At 40.6% G+C, this 23,757-nt stretch overlaps 1 protein-coding gene across 9 annotated transcripts in view; it reads right to left on the reverse strand.

The window, feature by feature from the left end:
* Positions 1–23,757, reverse strand: part of RARB (retinoic acid receptor beta) — a 334,649-nt gene that overhangs the window by 259,572 nt on the left and 51,320 nt on the right. The window contains exon 2 of one of the 9 annotated variants that reach the window (XM_080385075.1): positions 16,244–16,352. The exons of 6 other annotated variants lie outside the window; for them this stretch is intronic. The gene's annotated coding sequence lies outside the window, so the exon portion shown is untranslated. 2 more of the 9 variants (XM_080385077.1, XM_080385079.1) reach the window with 2 other exon arrangements.

Consider the following 23,757-nt stretch of genomic DNA (forward strand, 5'->3'; position numbering starts at 1 on the left):
CACAAGAGACCTAACATGAAAACTTCAAGCTCCTAAATAGTTTTGGAAGCGTAGCTCAGTCTCTTTCCAGTTGTCACAAGTGACAAACATAGGTGCCTACAAGACTAAGTTTTTGTTACGAGTTACAGCATTACATACGGGAGTACCCAAGGCAAATTGTGCTGGGGCTGAGCTGAGGGAGCTGGGAGGATGTTTGGTGGCACCCCGACTCTGTTTGGGTATTGCCTGGCTGTAACACAATTCCCCTCTTCCCTCTGACTGCCAGGAAAAGCTTTAATATTGATGATGTTTCTTCTGGTCGAGCGCAATGAGCAACAGTATCATCTGAATTACCAGTCAACAGCCCCCACACTAACAGGGACTAGAACAATTCAAACTGGATGCCTCTTGCTCCAGGCTGTGTGAAAATTCAGGAAAAGCAGTGAACTGGTTTAAGGCATTGTGCCCGTCTGCACCAGTGAGAGAGCTAGAAAGATTTTATTTTTTTTTTTTAAACAAATAAAGCTCAGATGCTGAAGCGCAAGGCACGCTGTCATGGCACTGAATTTCACAGCAAATTATTCAGATTCAAAATCTGAAGCAATACAGGCTCCTGGTCCTATAAAGTGAGCAAAGATAATGCACAAAATGGCACAGAAACTCCTCACTTAACAAGGAAAGCAAGTCCACCTGTTTGATGCCTTCAAAAGCACCTAGGCTGGGCTCTACAAAGATGTGCTTCCAAATAAAAACTTTTCTTCTGTTTTTGTTGGTATATAATGAAGACTTTATGCATGCAAACACATTCTTTACATATGTGCAATATTTCAGTGAACTCTTAAACTTAGTCCTCCAAAGGTATATTATACAAGCATCATGCACCTGCCAGACTCCAGACCCTTATACAGCACCGGAATTCTTTTCATGAATTTTGTCTGTGTTCTGCCTTGGCTGGGAAAAGATCCAAGTGGGTTAAGCTCCAGGAGCTCATTGTCATTGCTGCTTTCTGAAGGCTGAATATTGTTTAACCTTTCCCCTGCAGTCTGCATAAAATTCCTAGAGGGCAGTTAGAGCCTCATATGGTCTAATTAAAAGTAGGATTTATTAAGACTGGAATAAAATAAATTAAAATAAAATAAAATTTGTCATAATATATGTAACACCTTGTATTTGGCATGAGGTAGGCCACAAGTGCAGTAAAAAAAAAACAAGTTACAGCGTTTAAAAAAAAATTATCTACCAAGCACTTTTGCCATCGAGCCGAGCGCCAAAGTAATATCCCACCTTCAGGACTTTTACAATTCTTTTCTTCCACTGATTTATCGTCACATCAGACAGCTCCTACCAAGAAGTCATGTGCTCTCATACTCTTCCCTATACTAAATTAAAACACTTAATGGTTTCATACCCTATTTTCTCTCTTCCCCATTTTATGTTATCACCCTAAAAACTTCTGTGAAGGCAAAACCAAACAAGCTCGTACTTTTATACCACCTGTCAAGAACATGAGGGACTGAACCAGACGGTGTACTTTTCTCCTCCACCTGCAAGAGCAAGGAAATAAAGTCTAAAGAGTTACTGTCCATGGAATATCGATAAAGCAGCCAGAGATCAGAAATGTTTCCAATACAGGTTTAGTTGAGCTAGTTCAGGTGCCGATAGCAATGACAACAGAGCAGCACCGGCAGTGGCTGGCTTGGAGACAGGTTATCCTGTAGGTTATCCTGTTTCGCTGTAGCTCAGGCAAAACGGACAAACTAAAGTTCACCCTCTGTCCATTTGTGTTGAAGCCACATCTCTGACCACAGTACAGGTACAACCTTTAGACAGCACGTTTGACATCGAATAGCGCGCTGTCAGAAAGACACCACACAACCCTGAAACAATTAGTCCCATCCTGTTAATAAAAATGAAAATGAACCAGCGACATGCACACATCACAGAATCAGATTTATAGAATTGTTTCCTACAGCACTGGGGAAAAGTCCTCTGAAGTAGAAAGACGTGAGAAGCTAATGTCACTTTAAAACAGACCAAATATGCCGTGGCAACAGTAATCAGTAGCAGAATTTTCAGCTTTTCGCTGCTTCTCAGTAGGCTTTTCCCCATAACGTGTCTTAACAGCAGCCAGCCCTTCAGCAGAAGCACTTTGAGAAACCATGCAACTCAAACCTTTAACTCAGTTCACCATAACCACATGCAAGAAAGCTTTAGCAAGCCAGCAGGTCTACTGCAGAGACAGAGTTAGAAATTTGCTAATAAACCAGTAAACTCTGCAGCACAAGTTTGTTTACTAACCCTAGTTCATCTCCATGCCACAGTGCCACAGCCCTTTTATCTGAGCCTCTTTTCCACTCAGCTTGAAATGTCACGTGTTTAACTTCCTTGTATTATCCCAATTAGACCATGATGGGTCATGATAAATGATTTATCTTCCTTCTTTTTTTGCTTTTATACATTTTTATATGCTTCAAAACCAGCAAGGTGGTTCTCGTGCCCAGTTGTTTCAGTTCCTGTTAGCAAGTATTTAAGCCTTTCAAATTTGTACTCTTGAGTACAGCACATGTTTGTTTAGTCCACTGGCTTTCCGTGTGCAAGTGTCTTGGTATCAAATGCCATATCTTACCTTCCAAAGGAGAACATAGCTCCAGTTACACTCACCTCAGGGTTTTTCTATTCTGGGAAACAAAGCAAAACAAACAAAAACAAACAAATGCACCATTTTCCCCAGTTGCCCTTAATTTGACTTCACTAGGTCCACATTAACAGAAACAGCAGCTAAACCGTCTTTGAAACTTTATTCACCATAGCCAGAAAAAAAAAGAAGAAAAAAAAAGACTAGTGAAATGCCTTTAAAACATGCTTTAATCTAGCTGGAATGCCATAAATTGCTTCCAGATGTGCTCCATACAAAAGTCAATCATAGCTATTTATACTGACACTCTGCAGTCCAAACAATCTGAATCCAAATGCCATGTCTCTGCTACAATAAAGCTATAAATGTCAGTCTTGTTGAATTTGGAGAGGTGTTGAGGAGTTCATGCTAGTTTGCTTTCTGGGCTATTTGTTAGCCAGCAATTATTTTTATTTTTTTTTTTTTAAAAAAAAAAGGAGGAAAAAAAAGAAAATAAAAGAAACTTTTAAAATAGGCCCTTTCCTTGCTGAACTATTCTTAAAGCACACCTGACACCTTCCAATCATGACCTTGAAAGTGCCACAGGTTACAAGTTGAAATTCATTTCATAAGTTAGAAAAATGTAGTGCTTAGGCTCTGAGCCAAGAATAATTGAAGGGCTTGGCAAGGCTCCCATGCCCTCCCCTAGAACGAACACACACGTAGTACACCTGGGACTAAATGAACTGAAATACAGTCAAATGACACACTGACTGCAATAATACCTCTATTCAATAATCTTCTAGGGTATTGGGGTGGGGTGGGGTGGGCAGAATATTCTTGCTGTAAGGAGAAAAAAAAAAAAAAAAAAGAGGTTTGGAAATCGTACCCTCATCAGTTGCCTTGCATGCAACGACCATCAGAATCAAAGTGGTCTTCGCTTGGGAAAACTGAATAACCAGCATTTAGATGAAAAGATGACCCATGCAGTTATTCCACACTGTTTCAGGAAAATATATGATTTTTCTGCGGTCTCCACAGAGTTTTCTGGTTGCTTTTTACAGACTTTATTAATATCCCCCCCCCCCCCCCCTCCCCGCAAAAGTGCACCTGCAGTTCAATTTATGTATAAATGTTCAGAGTTTTAATTCTGGCTTTTTGCGAGTGAAAGACAACAGGGAATTTTCTTATCATTTCTTGCAGTTTGGGGAATTAGAAATGTTTCAGAAAATCATAACATGTAATGACCTTACTCTTCACTTTCCTGCCTTTTTATTTCCCTTGATGTTTGCCTTCTACTCCAAAGATTTCCCCTGCCTTCCCTCAGTTCCTTACCTTCTCCCAAGTCCAGAAGTCCAACCCTACAATGGAGCTGAAGAACATTCCTCCCTTTCAGGCTAAGCTGTAGCACTGACTGTCATTTGTTACCACATGGGTTGAGAAAAAAATGGCAGAAAATGCACACTGAAGTGGTTAGATCATGGTCTAAAATCCTTTCTGTACATTCAAAGAAGGCAAGCAAACTGTGTAAGACATGGTATTTTAAGGTTCAAATTGTATATACATACAGAAAAAACGAGAGGCTTTAAAAACAAGCTTTATGCTCTCGGTTCAACTTACTGAAAAACTTAGTTTTTAATAAATCTCTTCAGTCAGAGGTTATACAAATGACTACAGAAGCAGCAAGCATAATACCTGTATTTAAGAATGGGGGAGGAACATACCTAGTGAACTACCAAGCCATCAGCCTGGTCCAAAAGTTATGCAAGGTTTTATAACCTGTTCTGAAGGAATGTAATTTCTGTGTAATTGCAGGGGGTTGGAGAAGAGATAAGCATAGAGAGGCAGAGAAGCTATTCAAGTTAGAAGACAATTTTGGCATAACAACAAATGATTAAGACTTGGCCGTGAATGCATTGAGACTGGAATTCACAGGCACACGTCTAACCATCAGGAGGGCGAGGTGGTGCTCCATCCGCCATCCTGCGGGAGTGGGACCGAGGAAGAACCTTCCACAGGGGAGGCTGAGAAATTGATCTGACTTCAGTACCCTGCAACAGCAGAGGATAAAACCTGGTGATGCACAAGCTGCCTTCCACTCTCCTATCAGCCTGCGTTCATGTGGCTTTATTCCTGCCTCCTATCAGACAGTGAAATTTTTTCATGGCATTGGTTCTCCAGGCAAGAGGATCTAACTCTTGCAGGAAAAGCTCAGGGGGCTGCTAAAGCTGTAAATAGAGGGCAACAAATACTGCTGTTCAGTGATACCTCTCTCTGTGTATTTCTTCTTTTTCTTCCAGCCAAGAGCTGATTCTAACCTTCAGAAACCTCCTTTGTCCGTGATTTTATTACACCTCAATCCATGTGATTTTACATCCGTTGACTACCAAAATTCACACATGAAGTCCACCTCACTGTAAAGGCCAACCGCACTGCCTTCAAACGTGCACGCACTCTCACAAGCCTGCCCACACATTTTTAACATTTTAAGACAAATGTACACCCGAAGGAAGTAACTAATTTACTCTGTGTCCATATTCCTTACTGTCTTCTCTCTGCCAAAGCTCTTTGTCTGGCACAGTGTTCTCCCCTGATCTGTGTGCATCAAGCTTTCTACTTAGATCCCAAACCTTCTGAATCTAGGACTTAAGAGCCTTCTAATGAGGCATGAGCCCCACTCTGGGACACAGTAAAACTAAAATAATAGCGATAATAATAATAACCAATGCTAATCACTATCACTGGCCTTAAACTCCAAGAATCTGTTCTGCTTTTGCAGCTGTGCTGTGATTCTCCTGAAGCACCAAGGGTGCTGCCAGCAGCCTACATATTAGATTATTAATTCAACCCATCCTCCCCATCCAACAAAAAGTACGATATCTCCAGATCTGCGTAGCTTCTGCATTTGTGATGGCTGACCCCCAAAGAGAGATAGAAAGAGAACAAAAGTCAGTAAAGTTAGCAAAATATACAAGTCCCTTACAGCTACTGTTTCAAACGAACAGGTTTGGAGCTGATAAAATAATTCCTACCAACACCATGCAATGTTTTGTTTGCTGTAGATTCATCATCATTTATTGGAAACAATAAGCCTTCCAATAAAAAATAAAAAAACAACAACAAAACTCACTTTGTGTTTAGAATTATTTACTATAGCTTTAAAAGTAACAAATGAAGCACTTGAGTCTCAGATGTGTAACCAGTAGGGAGTTGGCTCGATGCATCAGTTTTTACACCTCTTGCAGTTAAATCAGAGATCCAAATGCAAAATCTAGCACTCAGTGGTGAACTTATAACACTCCCTGGAGGAGTGTGTCCATAAACCATTCACTGGATTACACTCATCCATACAATACTTTATTTTATATATCCCATCCCCACCAAAAAAAAAAAAAAAAAAAAAAAAAGCTTAACTAAGGTGAAATTAAGGTTGCATAAACTATACATCATTTTTGTCATCATATTTCTAAGTCTCTGCTTTCCTTTTTGAGACTTCATTAGAACAACTTTCCACTGTCTTGATCTCAAATGGATTTGTTTCTTCAAATTTGTGTCTTGGCCAGCAAAGGGATCCAAAAAACACCCAGTAACATGTGGCAATGCCATGCGTGGCTCAGGAGCCCTCTCAGGACCCTGGAGTATGCTCAGCATACCTGATACACTTCCAAAAACTGCTGCACTGACTTCTCTGTAGAATGCCCTTAATGACAGTATTCTGGGAGTTTCACATCATGCTTCATGTACTTACGAGCCTTCGCACTGTGTGCGTGCTCACATGCATGTACACATGCATACATGTATACATGCAAAAACATACACACAGTCTGGGGCCAAAACCGCAATGAATAAAGATCGCTAACTTCACTGAATTCAATGGAAGCCATGTCAGACGAGAAAACCTGAGGACAGCAATACCGCCTGAACGACCTACTGACTATTTCAAAGTTCACAGAACATAATAAACGTGAATATTTCCAAGGTCCTTCAAAATGAAAAGGAGAAAAAAAAAAAAAAAAAAAAAAAAAAGAGAGACAGCACATGAACTAATAACAGGAAGAGTGGGGTTTTTGCTCCAGTGGATACCATTCTCCAACCCAGTGAAAAAGTACTTGTCACACAAACCTGCTGGAAAAACCGTGACGCTATAGCGTCAATGCCAAGCTCCTTGCAGGCCAGCTGGTCTCTTTCTTCACCGCAATGTGGTCAGTTCTCCCAAGTTTAGGGGTGAAACACCAACGTTCTCCTACAACCAAGGGTGTCCCATGTAACTCACAGCTGGGTGGAGGTACTTGCCCAAGAGAGCCTTTATCAGCAAAGCCTGCTGATCGTACTGTATAGCCCCAGGATGAGAAGCCATAAACCTCAATTTTGAGCTGTGGAAAGCTCAGGAACCAGAAACCAGCTGCCCTAGAGTGCCCCACGATTCGTGATAACAGAGGTCAGATAAAAGGCAAGAGTCACATCCCAGATGAGGGCTGGGCAACTGCCCGATGACCAACGACCCAGTGAAGATACACTCCATGCTAGGAAAAGCAGCATCTCAAAAACTGAACAACAGGCCCAAAATCTCTGCATCTGACATCATCCGTCAGTCATCATATCACTCTTTTGCTACATGACTGTGTCAGTCCCTAAGCAAAAATACAGGGTTCAATCTTCCTGTTCCCATAGCTCCTACCAAAACTTCTTATAAAAAGTCTGCTTACTCGAAAGGAAAGGCCGTATCAGATACAGGGGAAAATACTTAAAAATTCACAATCGATCCAACGCTTTATAGTCATTTGTGGTATGTTTTCAACCATTTAAGAGGTTTAGCTAACCAACCTAGCATTTGTTTTATTTGGGGCTTGTTATTTTTTTTGCTTCTAATGATTTGTCTGAAGAAAAATAAGTGGCACCAAATGCCAAAAGCATGAGAAAAATGTAGCTCTGATGTGGAAAATGGAGTCTGAGTAACATTTCTACTTATCATATAGCAATAATTACCAGCCTTTCTATGGGGCAAAACGCCTTCCCTTCCCAGCGGGCCCCCAAAGCCCCAGCCAGTTCAGTTCAACAGGCTGTTTACCCGTGGGCAAGGAGGGTGACGATGTTCCCTGGACAGATGACTGCGTGGATGATCTAGCACACGGCTCCGACTATGAGCTTCCTTCCATGTCTGTTCTTTTATTAAAACTGTAGAATAGGTGGCTCCTGCTGCTTAACAGTAGTGTTTGATTAGGTAGTCTCCACCAACCGTGATTTATTTAGCTTTTAAAATATGCCAGTTATCCAGGTTTCTGCATTTACCGTAATTTCTCAGTTACATCTGCATGGATTTATTATGTTCCAGAAAACCTTCCACTGATTCTCTACTGGTTTTGTACTACAGTAATATTAAAAAACCACCATTGTTCTGAAAACATGCATTAAGTTGCAGAGAATTTTTTTTCATTGATTTATACAGTGATGTTATTGACAGAAATATTTCAAACTTCCAAATTTTGAAAACTTGCCGTAATGCTCTCCTCCGCAATCCAATCCAAAACCTATGTCTTACTCATTTTTAAACAGGGGTCCTCTTAAATTTAAACAAACAAAACCCGCACATTCTACTGTGGGTTCACAAAACTTTGATCAATGCAGAGATTGTTTTTCACACTACTGCCTAACACTAAACACAGTTTACTCTCAACCCCCTTGTCTGCAGCCATAAAGATGCATATTTCTAACACTCTGGATTTGCCACTGAAATTTTCTAGTTGCAGGAAATCTCCAACTCTCAAAAATCGGTTTCTTGCTGCAACGGAGATGGGAACAGCAGCAAGGGCAGCTCATCTGCAGCTTCACCTTGTCCTCCCAACGATGATAAACTCAAGGCAGAGTGGGTCAAGCTAACAGTAGTATGACCTGATGCCAAGGAAAAATGTGCACTGAGAATATGCAAAAGTGTCTATCAGCTCAATTAGTCAGTTGAAGTAATTATGCCCTCAAGTGTTAGGAAACTGAAACATCATTTTGCCTATAAAATACACAGGGAATCTTAATGTTATGGTCAGTACGACAACAGCACACACAGGACTCATGCTGCATTTTATCTAGTCCTTGAATGCAGCTCTCGCTCCTCCTGATGCAAGATGTTCGTTAGGCATTATATGGCCAAATGTGAAAGCCAAGCCAGAAAACCAAACGCATTCAAAGCCACAGCCACATTAAGAAGTTGACAGTGCATACTATCAAATGAAATTGTGGGCCTCTTATGCAAATCTCAAAAATAATAACTTTTGCAGCATGCCTAGTCAATAAAAAATAGCCACCACCCCAAAAAATTAAGAGGGGCTTGGTGAGCAATAACAGGTAACGGTTTCTTCATCTGTTTATCAGCCAAGCTCCAGAGATTAATCTCCTCCAATTACACAGTTCTCGTTCATCGTGCCATACTTCAGTGACCACATCTCTGTGTCAATTTTTTTTAATTCTTTTATCTCCCCTGATCTTCTGCTTTAAAAAGCTATCCTAAGTCTCTGCTTATATCATTCTGCTGAATTTCCATTACCTTGAAAAAAATATCTGCCGCTATTCATTTTTTCCAGTGTATTTTGTGGTTTGTTGTTGGGTTTTTAAAATCAACTAATAAAATCCTATCTGAAAGCTTCTCAGTGCAGCCTAAGCAAACACTGGCGTGTGAGTACAATGAGGTATAGTACAATATGCAAGTCAGAGGCTGAAATGAGAATACAATTTCCCATGAGAGAGTTCTATGTTCAAGCCATTTAACTTTAAAACTAGTTCAATATTTGAACAAGACACTATTTTATTCCCATTCATAGTTTAAACACAGATCACTTCGAAATCAATCATAAATTCAAGCCTCTTTACTTTAGAAACTGTTTCAATATTTAAAGGCTTTCTCTTTTTCCTCCTTAGTGCAACAGCAGCTCCAAGGCTGCAGAAGCAGAACTGACTTTGAGATCCTTAAGAGCAATGCTATTTTTCCTGCCAATACATACAAAAGGCAATTCTAGGAAAAAGAAAAAACCCACAAAGGCGAGGCTGTGCTTTGCTTCAGAGTTTAGGAGCAAAGTTTGGACAAAGGACACACAGCCTAGTCTTCAGCCCAAACTACAGTAAATTAATTTGGTGTGGTGCTTTTTGGGGTGCAAGACCGTAACTCCCCGTTATTCCACTGCTTTTACCTTCACCTGGGTGCAAAGGAAAACCAGATAACCAGTGGGATTTGTGTAGACAAAAAAACAACCCTCCTTTAGGAATATTATTACAAACCAGGGAAGAGGTCTGCAATTCAGAAGAAGAATGTAGAGCCCGCTTGCTGACCACACGTGATTCAGTCCCCTTCCCCACCCAGCAAAGCAGTGCTTGCCCCCGTGCCTCAAAAGCCCCCTGCCCCAGCCAGCGTTACAGAAATACACAGCTCTAGCTCTGCAACACAGAAAAAATAATTTCTCTTGGTGAAATCACAATATTTCACACCTGTATTTCATCTTCATATGATGATCTTAAAGTTCTTGGCATTTTTTTTACATTTGTTTGTTTCTCAACTTTTTTCAGATGGGCAGCTTAGCACAGTGAGTCGGCGATGGAGAGGTGAACTCAGGTGAACTCCTAAAGTGCAACAGTGCCAGCTCTATGGCACATGCCACTAATTTCAAAGCCAATTTCTTTTGAAAAGTTATTGACAAGGGCAAAGCATACAGCTTAATGCAAATGTTACACTACAAAAATATTCACATCAAGTAGAAAAGACAAACTGACTGTTATAAAGCAAACAACCTTATTAACCTCAAGGATGCCCTATTCTGGTTTCTGGTCAACTACAGTCTTCACAATCAAGTTAAAAGACTGCTTAAAATGGATTAAGTATCTGTATTATCAAGAGGTCACAGGATAAGGGCAAGAATTAGGCTCTGTCTTTGTGACAACAATGCACTTAACTATCCGTGGCTTTGCACGAATCCAAGAAATACTATTTGGTTGTATATATAATGTTTAGCATGCAACACGATAACCCCATGTGCATGGGTAGTCACGATGCTGTTCTCCCAGTGAAAGCACTGGGCATCTGACTGCCACCTCCCCAGGAAAGGGCAGCTGTCATTCATACCCATCTTCCCTTAAGTGAACAATGAGGGGTCCCTATTTTCAGGAGGCCACTAGCACTAGGCAATAAATGAGCTTTATTCTTCCCCCCACCTTTTTCTGTACCTCCAAATAAAAGAAATCTGTTGTAATCAACACAGTATTAACATGCTGTCTTCTAATATTTCACATATAACATGTCACTGAAAACTCAGTATTGAGCAGGAAGGTATTTGATGAATCAAGTAGATGAAGCCAAGATGTAGTTATTAGATGCATTACATCTTTAGCACATCATCTGTAAAAATGTCCAGGGTAAACTAACGCTCCAGGGGAAACCTGACCTTTAAGAGGCTCCCTAATACTACATCTAAATTAATGTCAGTGACAGGCACTTCAATCTAAAATACCAGGGTTCTTTCGTTCTATCTACACTATCTATTCATCCATTTATTTGTGTGTAAATGTGTGTGTGCATAAATGGATTTGTGTCACTCTGACACTGGAGGAGTGGGCAGGGACAAAAGGAACTCCTAGATTTTTGGATTCCTGTTCCTTACTGCTCCTATGCATATTACTAATTTGGAAGATTCATTCAGATTCTTTGCAGCATAAAAAATATTAGGAAATTCATTTTTTATAGTAACTAAACCTAGTTCTCTAAAGTGTTATCCTTATACTGCAAAATAAACATGTTTGAACTAGAACAAGATGGAATCCTTACAGCAATCAATATAACAAGCAATGCTGAATTTATTTTGAAGAGCTGGGCTGGGCTCTGACATGACTGGTGGCCAAGATAAGAATCATAATTGAGACCAGTTTTGCCATTTCAAAACAAAATATTGCAAACAAATTTAGTAGAAGATGCATTTCTGCCTTGGGGAAAAAGAAACAAACAAACAATACACTGCAATATTCTGATAATGGAATAATTCCATGGCAGTTGGTCAAATCAATGCTAAGTATGCTAGCCAAGCTTTCACTTACTTCTATTTTTCATTCCATTTCAGAGGTTTTACGATCAAGGGGGTAAATTTTTATGATCAAGGCGTGAGGCAACTGCACAGCAGCCACTCTGCTACCCTTCTTCCAGGCTTCTTAGGCTGCTCTTCCTCCTTTGCTAACATCTCAGAGAGGACTGAGCCCACCAAGACTGGCACTCTGCCCCTCTACTTGTCACAGACAACTACGTAATTGTGTTTCCAAGAGATAAGTCTTCATGCAACAGAAGCCAAAGTCTGCTCCTTGATGCAAAGGATTTACGTCCTGCTCTGAAATGAGGACAATCACATTAGCCAAATCCTAGTGAACTAAAATTGCTAAGTCCTTTCACATTTTGTTGATCAAGAACCTTTTTATTGGAACGTTTTTCTTTTCAAACCTCAGGTGGGTAATAAACTATCCTCTAATTGGTCTTTATGAAATGAAGAGCTACCTTGCATTTTAGCTATTTTATGTGCGGTTATATTTTCTTACAAAGACACAATTGATCAGGAATTACCATAATTCCACACAGAGAAGCAGTCCTAGAAGCACTGAGTGCATAAAACATTAAAGTCAGTAATGCAGATATGACAAGTCTCAACCCTCCTTTCAGCTAAACAATCTGCCTCTCTCATACCAACATCACCGTTCAGCCCATGGGCTACATAAACATTGTCAAACCTGGTTTCAATATAAAGAAAGCGCATTAATGTTCCCACTAATATACATTTCCCAGTAACCACCTTATTAGATTGCTTAGTTCAAACTCCATGACATATTCCATAACGTATCAGACAGTTCAGATTCATGACCTCAGAAGATACAGATAGTGTAAGTATTAAAAAAACTTTTTTGTGTCTGTACTCAAGAGCCCTGCTTGCAGAAAAACTCTCACGAGGCTCTCAGGAAAATATGCCTGGGTGAGAAACACAGTCCTCCTCTGTTTCGGTGACTTTTTTTTTAGCTGATGGTCTTTCACTTCTTCACATAGCCTAAGTAAATGGGTAGAAAAATAAAGAGATGCTGTTTAGAGGGAATAATCCAAGCAGTGCATCTGCGACCAGTGGACCCAGTGAAGACTTTCTCAACTTCTCCCAAAAAAGCCAGTGAGTTTCTACTAAGTTTACTGTACATGACGTACAAACTCCCTGACTTTGTCCGCTACTGGCCCTCTGTCATAAAGCAGGACACTATTCCAGGCATGTGAACTTTACTTTTTGCCCAGTACTTGGTAAGAGCGCAGCTGCATCAGCCCTAGTGTAAATGGATGTGCGAAGCCCCCGCGCTGCGAGGTTACCCCAGGCGAGCCCCCTTCACAAGCCTGAGGTCCCACAAAGCGCAGTGTGCACATGGCACGAGCGGTGTGCTAAGACATCACTGTCCTCTCCCCTGTCAGCCTGGGTTATAGCGTGGTTTACTATGGGTTGGGGACCAGTATACTAGGAGCTCACACTTCCAACTTTCCCATTCAGCAGCTGGAAAGGCAAATACTCTCAGTCAGAAAGTTCATTAACCTGGAGATTTTCCATGGCCAGGCTTCTTCAGTATTGCAGTAAGATGCAATTTTGCATTTGGGTTATGTTATTTTGAAGTACTTAATATAGCTGGAAGCCAACAAATACCAGCTAACCTTACCACTGAGCCTGATGGCGTGTTGTGTAAAACATACCCACTTTGAAATAACAAGACTAAAATTGTTTATGCTTAACACGGTAAAATTAAACAGTCAGACACAATCACTTCTATGTTACTGAGTAACGCTTAATACCTTAAAGAAGTGAGAAACAGGAAACAGATTTAAGAATTTAGAGAGCAGCAGCGAATTACCATAGAGCCATCTGATTTCTCAGAAAGAAAATAATGAGAGTTGAAAGTGAAATTGAATCAATCCCAAAAATATGTAACGTATGCCCCCCACTAATCAGACTACGGGGAGTACTCAACATAAATAGAGGAAGGTCCAATCAACATTTAAAAGAAACAATACCCACTCTGAAGTCCTCTTAATCTTCCAGATTCACTAAATTTGACCCAGAATACCTAAGCCTGGACTGGCACTGATCTCATAAGGCAGATCCTCAGAAGGTGTTAATCAGAGCAACTCCACAACTTCAAAAGTCTGCCGAGTCTCCAGCTCCAGATGTCTGTGTGCAGTCATGAATTCCTGATTTCAGTATACTTTAACACAGCTAGAGAAGCAGTAGAGGCTAAAGTTGTTGCCATTGTTGTTAAGCAAAAAATTAATTAAAATGTTAATTAAAATTAATAGCTGAAAATATTCTATATATTCTGATTAGCAGTTGAGATTCATCCCATGTGTTCAGGTTCAAAGTAATTTTGCTCTGGGCTTCAAAGCTCACTTTTAACTTCAGCCAGCTTCCACTGTCAAGTTTCCAGGATAAAGTTCAATAAGGTTTACCGTTAAAGAGTTAAGCCATTAATGTATACTGCACACTTTTTCATGTACAGTGTGCCTACTGAAATGCAAGTCTTTAAAAGCAATGTTCTGAATATCGTCTTATGTCAGTCCAAAGAAGGTCTGGCCCAAATATCCCAGCCAGAGCTATTTCAAGCATTTAACAATCCAATTAGTTATACTACGTTAGACCTTCCAACTACATGAATGTAAACTGTTTACACTCAGGCAGCAAGGGTTGTATTGATAGGGTTGTACATCGTGAATAATTTTGTCAAAATATAGTGTTTCAAATGTAATTGCCAGAAGAGACGTAACGTGTAGGCTTGCAGCCTGAAGTGCAATTGTCTGGCACATACAATAGTGCAGGCTACACATTAACATTTACAATTCCAATTAAAAGTGATGCAAGAAAATAATATGAGGACTGAGTGTTATGCCCTCATACACAGGAATCTCCAAAACTTAAAATAATCCAGAATAAATTAACATGGTATAAATTGACTTGCATCATTTAGCAAACGCATAGATTTCTGAAGATGCTACCATTAGTTAAACTTTATAATTAATTTTGGAAGATAAGCTACTTTTCCTTTCCTCCTCAAATCAGACAACTGAGCACATCCTTCAAGGCATTCTAAATACATCTGAGAAATATGTACTCTAACAGATGTCCAGAAATAGGATTCCAAGTTCCATACCATGGCTTGACTATTTATGGAGAGTTTGGGGAAGAGAACACCAGCCTGAAAAACAGAGGTTAGAAAGTGTATTTCCTACGAATTTCTCCATCTCAACAGAAGCAACATTTCAGGTGATCTCTGCCTGCATCTATGAAAAATGAGTTCAGCCTTGCCACCACCAAGTGATCTTTCTGAAATTTGGGTGCAATTCACTGTGCATCATACCAAGGATTGCAGCAGCATCCTGTGATAAAGATACAGAAAGAATCATACACGCAGACCCCAACAGCAGGCCAGCATACCTTGCATCTAGCTGGGGAATCATACCAAGTCCATGCATAGTCACCTCTGAAACTGGTTCTTCTACTAACCATGTGCATAGTAAACTGGGAGGGCCTCACATGAGGTTTGTGAGCCTTGATGAGAAGATGAAGCAGAGCATTGGATATACTACTTCTGACACGGTCAGGAAATAAGAGTTATTAAGGAGAAAGAGGATACTGTATCTTGACACCTACCTGGGTGGGATACAGTTGGGAGGTCTTGTCCAAAACCTCTTGTCCCACCTAGCAAGAATCTGATTCTCCAGAAAGAGAAAGAAACTGAAAAGCGTAAATGTAAGCAAGTATGAGGAATCGAACCCTGCAATTTAAAGGGATCGACTAATAACTGACCAATGCTATCACCTTATTTCCCGTTATGTTATTGGAGATCACTCCCTTGAAAACTTAGTGTAACGACCCAGCAATTCATCAGCTCAATACAACGGCCAACTTTTAAAAGACACCTACTGTCATCATCTTTTCTCCTGTATTTGGCTATTTAAAACCAGCACTGGGGGGTTCCCTCCCATGCTTAGTATGTGCATACCCTTCTAAGTAGCACCACACAATCTCCTTCTGCCACACCACCTGGAAACCTGGAGGACCCACAGGCAGGCATAATCTGGATTACCTAATCCTTACTGCAACTGATTCCATTTGGGTGGCTGACAGAGAGCTCGCTTTCAATTTACACCATGATTTTGCAATTTCTTTCTTGCCAAAATGCCACTTCTGAGGTGCCACCAGCGATGCATGTTGAGTAATGGAGACTGCCATGCTTGGGGCAGGCAGAGAACTGAACGCATCTCTGTACCGTGCAGACGTGCCTATCAGCACAGACCACACACTGGGAGAGGTAAAGCTGGCTGTAAGCTGCTGAGCCATTTTCCCGTGAATCATTTTTATTTCTGCAGCTTGACTCCTAAGATTCCTTTCCCTCTTCTTTCAAATTGATGCTGTAATATGGTCACACTGCAGAAATCTGTATCTCAGTAGGTACAATATTCTGCAGAATCATATAGCTCCCTCTGATATTTAGGAGACTGCTCCTGATTCATCAAGGCTTCCTGGATGACTTACAATGGCTTGGTCAGGTCACAGGGTGCAGGCTGCAATTTCCTTTGCCTTTTTATTGGTATTAATCAGGAGTTTGGGGACTGCGTACCTGTGGGTCTCCTCGCCGGCTCCAGGCATCGCTGCATTAACAGCGGCACCTGGTGGGATGGGTCAGGCCTGGAAAGCACCGCCGCCCAGGGATGCGTTTCAGGCAGCGCCTAGGCATTCAGACGGAAACAAAAATCAGCATTGTTTTGTTCCCACAGGGTTTTGTAACACCTGTTGATGTGAAAAGTTCAAAATTAATACCACCAAACCCTACCCTGGTATTCACTCAAGAGATGCAAAACGCTGGACAGGGAACAGACTGAACCGCAAGCCACATCTTAGAAACAGCCTGCAACCAGAGGGATCCAGGAGATGCGCACCAAAAGGAAAAAAAAAAATAATCTGGTAAATAACTCATCTCCAAGGCCTCTCAGCTTTTGATTCATTAGCTATCATTAAAAATTTATAAAGTATATTAGAAGCAAAGCTCAGTTCAGCCAGCCACATGTATTCTAGCAACAGAGCGACACACTGAGCCCTTTTCTTTTGATTACTGCCTTCAATCTCATCATTTTTATTTTATGGGACGCAAAGCATCAAATTCAGCTTCAAAAATACAATGTTCAAAATATAGTGGCCAATAAATGTTTCATCTTTTTCACAAACTAGACCTTAAAGAGCTTCAGTTATTTATTTTTATAGCAGCAGCATACATAAGTGTATGACACAGTAAAGGATACTGATCTCTGAAGACCTCAGATTATCTTAAACTCCAGAAAATCAATATCGAATCCTGTGTTTATGGTAGTTTTCATTATTTATTTTAGAGCTGAAGAAAGCGGACAGTGGAGGCTGCCAGTTTTGTAGAAAAAGAACCTAGCAAAGTTGAGGTCAGGTTTATAGGTCAAACACCACGCTACAAAAGAAACCATTTACCCCCAACAGCCAAAATCACTGCGGTTCATCATAAGCAAAACATTTTTATTAAAACTCTGCACACTGTTACTATGCCTCATCTAATTACTTTAGTCCTCATGCCATGGGCAATGCTGAGTGTGTGCGAGGAGTTTAAAGGTTCCCACACAGGTACAGGTGCCTTCATGGGGCACTACCAGCAATCTACAGATTGAAGCTGGAGCAGAGGGCATTGCCGCATCGCCAGACGCTCATGCATGCATTTCAGTATACATGCAAATGAATACCGGCCGTGTTAGACTGTGCTGACTGCTTTCAAGACTACCAGCTCTTGATTAATTTTTAAAAAGTGCAAGTTCATGACACACATGAGAAAAGAGGGAAGAGGAAGGAAAGAGGAATAATACAAGAAGTTAGAGAGCTTTATTCCTTGAAAACACTTGGATGGAGGGAACATCAACAAGATCAAAGTAAGGATTTTTCTTTCAAAAAAACCCAACACTTTGAATTATGGTTGCTGAGCTAATGGAAGAAGCAAACTACTCAGTTAGGTCTACATTAAAGTATAACTTTAAAGCTCATATAAACTCAACTGGGTTGATTAAGAACAAGAAGAAATAAAGTCTTAAGCAGTGCAGGAATTAAACTACAGAAATACTGGCTTAAAAGGCAAAAAAAGGCCATTAAAGTGAAAGCGGCTCTTACTACCGCAGCCTGTGCTCAACACACATTTTAGGACCACTCTCTTACTGCTGTAATGATACTGGTACCATTATCACATACCTGAAATAAAACATTTAAAAGATAATTCTGACTGTAAGCATCTCTCTTTCCCCCTTAATTCTTCATACCAACATTAAAATGTTACAGAAAAACAGTGTTGCTACTACATAAAATGACTGTATACGCTTTCTATGAAACACTGTGATCTATTGTGACAAGCATAGGGTATAGATATGAAGAATTGTTAGAATGATTACAGGCACCAGAATGGTCCTGCAGGGTAGGGACTAGAAACACTGATGGGAATCCTTTTAGCTTACAGATGAGATGGCTAATAGAAGGCATGTCTGAGGTTTGAGAAACAAGACAAGATACATTAGACATTCCTATTTATAACATAATTAATTTTTGGAATGCACTGCTACCACACCGCCCTGACATCAAAAGCGCAGCAGGATTCAGATAAGGTTTAGGTAGATAAAATGAAAATGAAGTGTTACATCAGAGCAGACTTAGGAAACTCAAGGGATTTAAGCCCTTTTGCTATACAGTACAGACCAAAGTCTAAGTGACAGGATTAAAAGAAAATACCATAATGTGAAAGATGTTTCAAAGCTTATTGTAGGGTTTTCTACAATTTTGTCTAAATGCCCAGCTCCAGCCTGTCTCAATAGAAAGGACAGTGACTTAGATGGACCACTGGTTCGATCTGGTATGGCAACTCCGATATTCTTATGTTCCTATCAAGTAATTGGCAGTAACTAGAGTGACAATGGATGGGTACTCATCCTAGAAAAAGAAAAAAAAAAAATATTCTATCATTCTAGTTCTCAGTGCACTGAACTGGATTATGTTAGGTTAAGCGTTGTCACACTGAATAATCTCAGGCTGTATCACATCTCCAAAGACACAACTCAGTACATGTAGGACAGTGCACTCAAAGTTGCCACAGATCTGAACTGAGAGTGAGTTTAAAAAAAAAAAAAAGATAAAAGATAAAATTGAAGTCTAGTGAAACCTACAGCACTTACAACAGTAGCAAAACCTATGTTAGAATATTTTAAAGTACTGTCCAATTCCAGAAATAGAAATTGCTCAAAGATATAAAACACCCATCTCTCCTGTTTCTGCCTCTCCTCACCCTATCTAACTTCATACAATCACAAACAGTGTTTAATGTCAAAGAAATTCAAGGACATCTGTCACTAAAACAGTTGTGAGGGTAGGAGAAAGCCAAAGACCCCTTAGCTTCTTGGGAAAGTTAATCATAATCAGCAAATGTTAAAATTTTTTACATTGAATTAAAGCATATAATTTTTTTTTTTTTTTTTTAGTATAAGACATGAGAAGAAGCTACCGCAAGTCAGGAGTGGGAGTCTCGAGATTTCTCTGCTCCTTGGAAGCTAGAGTTGGTTTCTCTAACTTGGTTCTTCCCGCAGAAGAGGGACTACAATCCGCCTCAGCTTTTCCCAGCCACCATAATTTTTCATTGAATGTAAAACAGGTAGGAAAAGAGAACACCCATGCGCCTACAACCCACATCACAGTTTTCAAATGTTCATCCCTCTACATGAATGATTCTGTTTGCTATTCTTACTCCTCCTTGTTATTTATAGCTACTAATTACAATTTGGAATAATTTTGTAAAGGTTACTTTGCAAAACAGTCATCCTTGAAGAGCTTACAATTTAATTTTAAGTATGACAACAACTATGGGGAAAAATAAAAATGGAAGGAAGAAGAGGCAGGGAGGCAGAACATCGGGTGAAAGGCAAAAATCACAGCAACAATGTTCCACAGCATCTCAAAATTGACGGAGATGAGTGTATTTCTGTAGCTAACTAAAGGTGGTGGTTTGGGTTTTTTAAACAAACTGATTTAATTGATTCTATATACAACACCAAAGGAGTAATACATAAATGAAAACAAGACAGTGAGTCAGCAGAGAGCTATCATTTTAATTACCATGGATATAGTGACCTTGCACAAAAACAATACACTGCACTCAAAAGCCTGATAAAAGAATGCTTACTTATCAGCTTCTGCTTCCCATCGGTATCTTATGAAACACACCCCAAAAAGCCATGACTTTCAGCTACGAGTCCCTCACCACCAACCACTGCAGAGCTGCTGTGAGGGGATGACCAGAGTCACTATAGACCAAGCCTGGGGCTTAGCCTGCTCATCCCCTGGGGTCGGTGGGTCAGCCCGCCTGCTGTCCTAGCCAGGTCCCTTTACTGCTCTATCCCACTCACTGCCCAAAGATTCCCCAAAACTTGCTCTGGGCATGTATTTTAACTGGCTCTGGCATTTGCTTGTAAGCTTAGGGCACGGGTTTGTCAACCTGGTGAGCTAAGGCAGTACAGCCACGTTATGCCACACACTCTCCAAAATCCTACTCAGTATTTCTGAAACCTAGTTACCTTTTAAAGAGTTAAAAATTAACTAGCCAGCCATGGCTGACAAAATTAAAATTATTACTACCATTCCCTTAGTCTCTGGACCCAAATTCTCCCATGACTTATAGTATTCCATCCAAAAAAAAACACCCAAAAACCCCACACCACACACCAAAACCCCATCCTCTGCTCACCCATGTTACACGTTTAGATGAACCCTCTCATGCCCAATTACCAAAAATCCTTGGGTATCCTTAGTGACTTTGAATGCACGTATTTCCAAAGAGAAGCTGAGCAGGGCGCAAGCAGAGGATGCTTGTGTGTTGAAGAGACCCTTGTCCTGACAAGCAACCCACCCCGCAGGCTGCAGGCAGTGCGGGGCAAACAGCGCAGACACCCCAACCACTGTCCCCCAGGTTTCTGAAGGCAGAGAAGACAGCCCTGAGAACAGGCTGTCCCCAGCACCACAGGTAAGGGGACAGGAATGGCAGCAAGGAGTGCTGCGAGAGCCACAGCCTGCCTTCCACCTCCCTGCTTCCAGGCACACCACCGTCTTCTAGCTGGGTAACCCCTATCTTCCCAAAGGTACAAACACAACATCTAATTACGGGCAGACAGCTACTCATATGTCCGTGAGTTTGCAAAACTGAGACCTGCATCTGTATTTTAGTGTTTGCTTTTCAAATTACAAAATTAAAACAGGAATTCGAGAAAGTCATGAAATAAAACGCCATGCTTTTTGCCAGCCCATGCAGCCCCACAGCTAACAAGTCTCAGCAATGAGATTTCTGGATTTTCATGTTTATACAGAGATTCTCAAAAAATATCTGGAGATTTACTGTGTGACAGCTCCACATGCTTCGAGAATCCCTGTATCACACACAATAGGGATTATTTTATTTTAAAATAATAGTTCCTATTATGATACAATTTTGAACAATTTATTTATTGCAAAATTAACGATGTTTATATGGCTCTTTCGTTACCTTCTAAGGCAAAAGGGTCAATACCAGTTCGTATATCAAGTGCCAAGAATTACTTTCAAGGTGTAATTTAGCAGTCACCACTCTCAAGCAGCCACGGCTGTTCCCATTTTCTGCTATGGCAGCACTGCCATTTTGACCAGCCCCACACTGCCTTTGCTCTGCAATGCTGCAAGTAGTTTGCAAACAAACAACAAAATGTTGCTGGCACCATCTGCTCCTTGGAAGCCTGCCAGTCAGCCTGCAAACCACAGAGAGGAGCTTGTGTTGGGATTTACTCGGCATCCATCCTTTCTGGAGGTTCAGTTTTTGCTGCTGTCCTCAGTAGCCCTCCCAGCAGCTGTACATAGAGCTTTGATCCTTTTATGGGGAAAAAAATCTGCAATCTATTAACAATTTCCATCATACTCATTTAGATGACCTCGTCTCCTCAGTTACAGCACATCTACGTCACTGGGTCTGCAATGAGCCGAAATCATAGAAGAACATTTTGTTCTCAGTAGTTAGAGCTAACCTGAACCTCATAAAAACAAATAACAGGTATAACAGGAATATTTTGCCAGTCACCGAAATACAGCCACTTTTGAGAAGAGCAGGGCAGGCCTTAAGCACACAGCATCATTCGTCAGCTTTTCAGAGATGAAGCAGGGGCTATGGCATGCAACTCGCATAGTCCACAGTAAACAGACAGGAAGCTCACAAGGATGATGTCTCCAACTTTGTTACACACACCAGAGATAAAAACCTTCCTTATGAAAATGTTAAAGGATCTTTTTGACCACATTTTCAGACATCTCAATATTGGAAGGAGAGGAAGAAAAAAATAAAAGAAAAAGAGAAAAAAGGGGGAGAGCATGCTTGTAGGGCTACAGAGAATGAAAATCTTCCATAAATTCTACACTGAGATTGCTAACATTTATCTGAAATGCACCTTATTGATTTATCGTAATCAATAACAACTGTTCTATCATTAATATACATTTCACCTCTTTTTTACTTACTTGTAATTAATGCACACAAAGCATCATTTTTTGTCCCACTATTTTTCATACCATAGCTTGGTTTTTGTTTGTTTTTTTTTTTCCCCCCTTACAATTGGTATCGCATCGTTAATGCTTCTGCAAGTCTCTATTTGCTGGAGCTCTTGGCTGCCTGTGCACAATGGCAGCAGGCACTGGCTTCAGTGCTGTGACATATCTATTTAATTAACCCAGCTGTTGTATCTACAGTGTGAAGTACATAGTGATGGTGCCATACTGGAAAGCGGGACCCATAAAACACAAAAAAATCACAGTGCCACTTTGAAAATGGAACACAAATAAAAGTCTGCTGAAAAAAAAATACAGATAAACACATTCCTGTCTGCTTTGACAGGTCTCTACCATTCAGTTGGATACCATACAATATCGTAGAAGTCTTAAAACTGCTGTTTCCTATTTCCAATCCACCTCCTTGATCTTGAATAAAATCAGCAATTCATCTGCATGTGAACAAAAATAAGCCATCTATTTCAAATAAAAAAATTAAACAGCAATCATCTGGTGGCAGTGTGCTTTTACCTATGTTTCTACAGCGTCCATTCTTAGAAGTGATTCTGCGTATCTTGGCATAAGATACAAAGCAGGAATTTCCCCCAGTGCAAGCTGATACTGCCTTTTCCTTGAAAGTTCATAACACCAAAATCAAACAAATTAGTCTGTTTATCAAGCTGTCTTTTTGCAGCACTCTGAAGGGAAGGAGAAAAAAGCAGAGGATTCACTGAAGTTGAAGATTACACACCCACTGCACAAGAACACTACATTAAATATAATTTAGAATATACCTCCTGCCCATCATGAGTCGGGCCACAAAATGAGTCAGTTGTACCAATAAAGGACACAAAAACAGGCCAGCATTTAGTTTCTTAGAGATGTGCTGTCTACACAGGCTCACTCTTTAGTAAATACAGGTGAATTAATTGCTTTGGAAGAACGGCATTCACTGGAACTACAGCCATACTCAAGGAGCCCTCCTGACCACAGCAGTGGGGACAAATGGGACATGACAGTTTTGACAGCCTCTCTGCTCCTCCACCAACCTGGAGAACCTCTGCTCATATGCCAGATGGAAATTAACTAAGTTATGTCAAGTAAGCAATTGCTCGCTTTTCTTGGGTGGTTTTCAGACTCCTCCTACATGTTCCAAAGGGGGTTCTCAGTGGCTCCTGGACCAAGGACATTTGAGTTACTGGTGTCAAGGTGCTCAATGGATGCCGTCAAGGGTTTTCTTCACACCATCGCTGATGAATGCGGAGGCAGCCCTGTTTAACAATGTGCCTACCTTACGGGCACAATGGTGCCATGGAATGAAGCCTGGAGATCTTGTTTCAAAAGCGCATCTAGCCATTACACTATGGTAAGGCTACTACAAAAAAACTTCCACAAATGCTCTAGAATATAAGTAATTGAAACAGCTACCGGTACAGTGATACAGTCTGAATACAGTCTATTGAAGTTTTAAAAAACACATTTTATTTGTTGATGAAAAGATCTGAACCTTACAGAGTTGTTGTTCTC

The sequence above is a fragment of the Falco punctatus genome, assembly GCF_963210335.1.
Source record: "Falco punctatus genome assembly, chromosome: 4".
Lineage (NCBI taxonomy): Eukaryota > Metazoa > Chordata > Aves > Falconiformes > Falconidae > Falco > Falco punctatus.